A 6690-nucleotide genomic window follows, 5' to 3' on the forward strand; every position below is an offset into this window, starting at 1 on the left:
ATTTACTGAGAGCCTATTGTCTATACACTTATACAGTACCTGTAGTTTTGCGCTTTTTTTTTTTCCAAAGAACTCTGATAATTTCTTTTATTCTCCCTACATCCTATAGCTGAGTTTTATCAATATTTTTATTTCATGTAAGCATAATGTATGTGGCAGAATAAAATCAACTAAAGGTTTTCATTCCTTTCTTTAATCACCTAAAATTAAGCAGTTCTACAAATAGAACACCGGAGAAGGCAATGGCACCCCACTCCAGTACTCTTGCCTGGAAAATCCCATGGATGGAGGAGCCTGGTAGGCTGCAGTCCCATGGGGTCACGAAGAGTCGGACACGACTGAGCGACTTCACTTTCATTTTTCACCTTCATGCATTGGAGAAGGAAATGGCAACCCACTCCAGTGTTCTTGCCTGGAGAATCCCAGGAATGGGGGAGCCTGGTGAGCTGCCATCTATGGGGTCTCACAGAGACGGACACGACTGAAGCGACTTAGCAGTAGCAGCAGCACAAATAGAATACATCTGCATCATATTGTGTTATTTATCATATTATTTACTAAACTGTGGCCTACATGTTTGCCACCTTGGCTCTGAATGGTTCCCTCCTTAGTGCCCTCAACTCACAGCACCCCTTAGGATAAAGGTAAGGATTAAAAAGAGCTCATAATTCAATAAGTACCCAGCTGAAGGTGTCCTTTATGTTGTGAGGTTACAGTTTTACATGGCTGTACTGGTTATTTTCCTCATTTTTATATTTCCACATTTATTTTCACTGTCAGAATTCAGTGAAAAGCTCCTTCCCATCTTGTCTTAAGCCTCTGAGGTTTTGTTATTTTTATTAATAATAGTACTGAATGACTTGGTTACAAGATCATATCCCAAAAATAAAAATATTGATTGTAACAACTTTGCATGGCAATAGATGGTAACTAGACTTACTGTGGAGAAGGAAATGGCAACCCACTCCAGTGTTCTTGCCTGGAGAATCCCAGGGACGGCAGAGCCTGGTGGGCTGCCGTCTCTGGGGTCGCACAGAGTCGGACACGACTGAAACGACTTAGCAGCAGCAGCAGCAGCAGACTTACTGTGGTGATTATATAAAAATATTAAATCATGGGAGTTCCCAGGTGGTCTAGCGGTTAGAATTCGGTGCTTTCCCTGCCTTGGCCCAGGTTTAGTCCTGATTGGGGAACTGAGATGCCACAAACCACACAGTATGGTAAAAAAAAAAAAAAGTCAAATCACTATGTTGTACACTTGAAACTAAATATCACTGCATGTCACAAATAATTTACTGTATATTTAAATATATATTAGTAAAATAACTTAGTTGTATATATTTAAATATATATTAGTATATTTATATGTGTTCTTAGTTGCTTCAGTCGTGTCCAACTGTTGGTGACCCGTGGACTGTAGCCCACCAGGCTCCTTTGTCCATGGGATTCCGCAGGCAAGAATACTGGAGTCGGTTGCCATACACTCCTCCAGGGAATCTTCCTGACCCAGGGATCAAACCCTGGTCTCTTATGTCTCCTGCATTGGCAGAGAGTTTCTTTACCACTAGCGCCACCTATATTCAGTTCAGTTCAGTCCCTCAGTCGTGTCCAACTCTTTGCGACCCCATGAGTCGCAGCACGCCAGGCCTCCCTGTCCATCACCATCTCCCGGAGTTCACCCAGACTCACGTCCATCGAGTCAGTGATGCCATCCAGCCATCTCATCCTCTGGCGTCCCCTTCTCCTCCTGCCCCCAATCCCTCCCAGCATCAGAGTCTTTTCCAATGAGTCAACTCTTCGCATAAGGTGGCCAAAGTAGTGGAGTTTCAGCTTTAGCATCATTCCTTCCAAAGAAATCCCAGGGCTGATCTCCTTCAGAATGGACTGGTTGGATCTCCTTGCAGTCCAAGGGACTCTCAAGAGTCTTCTTCAACACCACAGTTCAAAAGCATCAATTCTCCGGCGCTCAGCTTTCTTCACAGTCCAACTCTCACATCCATACACGACCACTGGAAAAACCATAGCCTTGACTAGACGGACCTTTGTTGGTAAAGTAATGTCTTTGCTTTTCAGTATGCTATCTAGGTTGGTCATAACTTTTCTTCCAAGGAGTAGGCGTCTTTTAATTTCATGGCTGCAATCACCATCTGCAGTGATTTTGGAGCCCCAAAAATAAAAGTCTGACACTCTTTCCACTGTTTCCCCATCTATTTCCCATGAAGTGGTGGGACCAGATGCCATGATCTTCGTTTTCTGAATGTTGAGTTTTAAGCCAACTTTTTCACTCTCCTCTTTCACTAACTTCATCAAGAGGCTTTTTAGTTCCTCATCACTTTCTGCCATAAGGGTGGTGTCATCTGCATATCTGAGGTATTGATATTTCTCCCAGCAATCTTGATTCCAGCTTGTGCTTCTTCCAGCCCAGCATTTCTCATGATGTACTCTGCATATAAGTTAAATAAGCAGGGTGACAATATACAGCCTTGATGTACTCCTTCTCCTATTTTTACATAAAATGTTGAGTTTGATAAGTCTTGATGAAAATGAATACAATGTGATTTTATAATCAGAGAAAAAGAAAATCTTAAAAGGAAGTGCCCAACCATACATCCTCATGTTTTTCTTATTATAAAAACGGGCTTCCCTGGTGGCTCATTGGTAAACTACCTGCCTGCCAGTGCAGGAGACACGGGTCTGACCTGTGGTCTGGGAAGTTCCCACGTGCCGCAGAGCACTAAACCCATGCGCCACAACAATTGAGCCTGTGCTCTAGAGCCTGAGAATCCAACTATTGAGCCCACATGCCTCAGGACATAATATTCTAAGGTTTTAACAGAAAACAGAAGACTTGCCTCGTATCTCCCTCTGCCTAGAGGCAAATATGGTAAAACATTTAGCTATTTCTTCTTGTATTTTTCACCATGTTTTTAAATGATGTTTATACTTCAGAATTTAAGTTCAACATATTGCACCACTGTATCCACACTAAAGTCTTGATCAAACAATAGCAAAATGACAAGAATACATTATCCAGGCCTGAATAAAAGCCTAAGTTTCACCAGTGAGACAATCTGCCCCCCCCCCAAAAGGTTGACTTTGGGGTCATATTTGTATATATTACATGTGAATGTAGTATATATGGTAGTGGTGGTAGCTTAGTTGCTCAGTTGTGACGGCTCTTTAGACCCCATGAACTGTAGCCCCCCAGGCTCCTCCATCCATGGGATTTCCCAGGCAAGAGTACTATAGAAGGTTGCCATTTCCTTCTCCAATATAGTGTCTACATTTATATAAAATAGTCAAATGCTTACATGTAATACTTAATTTTCATTATTTAGCTATATGTAAAATGATCCAATGACCTATAATATTCAGCTTTTTAAATTTGCTTAAACCTATATATTTAAAATACTATATTATGAAAAACTGTATTAAGAATAGTGCTGTTCTCCCTGTATGAGAAACTCTGTAAGGTTACAAGTATAAGGTATCTACATCTTCTTCTAAAGGATGATTTGGGGGAAAAGTTTCCTTTATATTTGAACATACATAACCCTCTCTCAATTGGGGAATTCTACTTCAATCATTCATAATTTTAAAAATCATTTTCATATTTTTTATTTTTCAGGTTGTATAATGATTATAAATCTTCATTACTTTAATAAATATTAAATAAATAATACTTTATATAAATATAGTATAAACATAATAGCAACCTTTTTGGGGTATTGTTTGAAAAAGCAATAATATAAGGTAAGTATGTATTTGGAGAAAAGTAGAGTACCACTTATTTATTTCCACTCTTCCCCAAAACTAACCTCTAAACTTGCTGCAGCATCTTATGGTAGGGTATATTTTTCATGTTCACTGGGTTTTTCTCTCTAATGATAAAGGTAATAAAAATCATGTTGGGGCCATTGGCTAGTATTTTGAAAAAATGATGATGGTAGAGCCATTCCTCCTTACACCAAAGTAAGTTACAGATAACCAAATAACCCAGAAGCCATAGGATAAAATTAATAAACATGACTGTACAAAATTTATGCAGATGTGTAGTGGCAAAAAAAAAAAAATACAAATGTAAAATCAGAAGGTAGGTAAATAATGTACAAGGAAAAAAATTTCACAATTCCCATAACAGACAAAAGGCTGAGTTCCCTACTTTACAAAAAGTACCAAAAAATCAGTAAGAAAAAGATTAACAACCCAAGAGAAAACTGGATTAAGGATATGATTACTTTCAGAAATATAAATAGCCATTAAATGGATCAAGAAAAGTGCAGCCTCATTCATAATTATGAAACTGCTAATCATTCAAAGAAGATACATTGTTTACTTCTCAGAGAGGCAAAATTTCTAAAGTTGATAATACCCAGTGCTAGAATAGAAGGGAGGAAGCAAACACCTTCATACATTGCTGGATACTATAAATCGGTGTGTGTGTGTGTGCTCAGTTGTGTCTGACTTTGCAACCCTACAAACTGTAGCCCAACAGGCATCTCTGTCCCTGGGATTTCCCAGGCAAGAATACTGTAGTGGCTTATCATGCCCTCCTCCAGGGAATCTTCCTGACCCAGAGATCGAACTTGTGTCCACTGCATGGTGGACAGGCAGGTGAATTCTTTACCACTGAGCCACCTGGAAATTCCAGTGTAAACTGGTACAGTTTAGCAATTTGGTGATATTTGTAAACTTTTATAAAGCATATATCTCCTTGGCTCGATAATTTTTCTCTACAAATTTATCCTGTGAATTTACACCAAAATATGTTCCAGGCAGTCATTGCAAAATTGTTTTCAACAGAAAAAAGTTGGAAATAATCAAAATGTCCCTCAATGGGATGGTGAAGAAGAGACCAATGGATGAATAAATTATGGTATTTTTGTTATGAAATACCATGCAACCATTTAAAAAAGAGTAAGATAGCTCTTTTTGTGCAGTATGGAAAGATCTCTAAGATGAATTATCAAATGAAAAAGAAAGTTTAAGAAGAGTATGATGTCATTACCTCTTTTGCACAGTTTTTCATAATTCATGTATTTATTGACCAAAAAAAAAAAAAAATTCCCTGTATAAGTGGATCCCTGCATTTCAAAGACCATTTTGTTCAAGGGTCAACTATATGTACATTTGCACCTGATTTTTTTCTTTAAAAATCAAACTACGGATTCCTTTTAAGGGAGGGTGCTGAGCAGGTACAGAAAGCCTTTAATTTCAGTTTACATCTCTCAGAACTGTTAGTGTGAAGTCAATATAGTCATCCTACCACTTTTGTTTTCTGTATGCTTTTTATTCTATTTAATAATTTGTGTCTATCTCCTTGCTGGCCCGGCTTTCGAGATCTTAGTCCCCCCACCAGGAATGGAACCCAGGCCGCCTACAGTGGAAGCAGGGATCCCCACCCAACTGCACCCTCAGGGAATTCCCTTGGGATGCTTTTTAAAAGAACAAATACAATTTAATTTACACAAGCTGATTAAAAAGAAAAAAAAATTAACTTAAAAAAAATACATATACCAAATATAGAAATCACACAGAGATTTTTAACTTAGCGAAAGCTCTTCGCATGTGGCCCGTCAGAGGCCCAGCCTCGGAACCAGAAAAACCGCCCAGTCTCCTACAACCCAGGCGGCAATCGCCGTCCCAGGACTACAGCTCCCACAAGACATCGCGGAAATTGGCGTGTAAAAGGAGTGACAAAGGAAAGCCCAGTTACGTCCGGCCTCCCGTAAATGTCCCTCCGGAAGTGCATTAAAAAAAAAAAAACAGATTTCAGAGGCTTTTAAGTGAGAAAAAAAAAAGCTATATAAGAGCTCAAACGGAAAGTCTAGAAAAGTTTCCAAGCCCTAGGAGCTCCGAGCGAGAACAGAAATTAGGGAGCCCATAGAAATTAGGTGGGCTCCACGCGGACAACTCTGAGAGTCGTTCTCAGACTAGCAGCTTTCCTAGCAGCTACTCCGTTTTCCTTCCAGTCTAGCGCCAAGTTCTGCTATGCAGAATGAAATCGGCACCTTGCCCTTGCGGTCTTTCCCACCCCGAACTTCCAAGACGCCAAAGCCCAAGTTCCAGAAAGAGCCTGCAATCATTCGTTCTGATTTCCCACAACACGGGCCCCTGCTCCCTTCTCAAGCTGGTGTTTGGACATCAGCTGAGCGCTCTGATTAAAAACGTAATCTCATTTTTTATCTAGCTCCTACCTCTCAATGTCTTTTCTTCAGAATCTGCTGCTCCGTTCCAGCGTAATAATATTCAGCGGAAAGAAAACGGAACCTGCCAAGACCTTAACCTCGCTCTTTCAGGCCTGGTTGCCAGGGCAAAAGAACATTCTGAGACAGGAACAGGATATGTTTTTTTAAAAAAAAAAGAAAAGAAAAAGTATTTCTGTTAAATCAGACATAAAATAGAATCTGTAAATGATTCGTTTAAGGCTGTTGAAACATTGCTTTGAAGCTTCAGTCAAGTGCAAAGTGCAGTGACAAATGCTAGTAATCCTCTTGTTAATGTGTGCAGATATCGATAGTGAGGGACAGAGGATAAAAGGGAACTCTGCTTAATTTGGCTGTGAACCTAAAACTGCTCTTCAAAGTTACTTATTAATTTTAAAAATAAAATAACAGTAACAACAGGAAGAATAATCACCATTATTGAGCTCCTACTGTATGCCATGAATAAAGCTAGCAATTGAACTGT

General features: G+C 39.5%; 1 protein-coding gene across 1 annotated transcript in view; it reads right to left on the reverse strand.

The window, feature by feature from the left end:
- The window catches only part of DNAJC12 (DnaJ heat shock protein family (Hsp40) member C12), a 46607-nt gene extending 40129 nt beyond the window's left edge, over positions 1–6478 (reverse strand). The window contains exon 1 of the mRNA XM_061405118.1: positions 6198–6478. The gene's annotated coding sequence lies outside the window, so the exon portion shown is untranslated. The remainder of the gene's footprint in view (positions 1–6197) is intronic.
- Between the last annotated feature and the right edge of the window lie 212 nt (positions 6479–6690).

This window comes from Bos javanicus, chromosome 28 (genome assembly GCF_032452875.1).
Source record: "Bos javanicus breed banteng chromosome 28, ARS-OSU_banteng_1.0, whole genome shotgun sequence".
In the NCBI taxonomy this organism is placed as follows: Eukaryota; Metazoa; Chordata; class Mammalia; order Artiodactyla; family Bovidae; genus Bos; species Bos javanicus.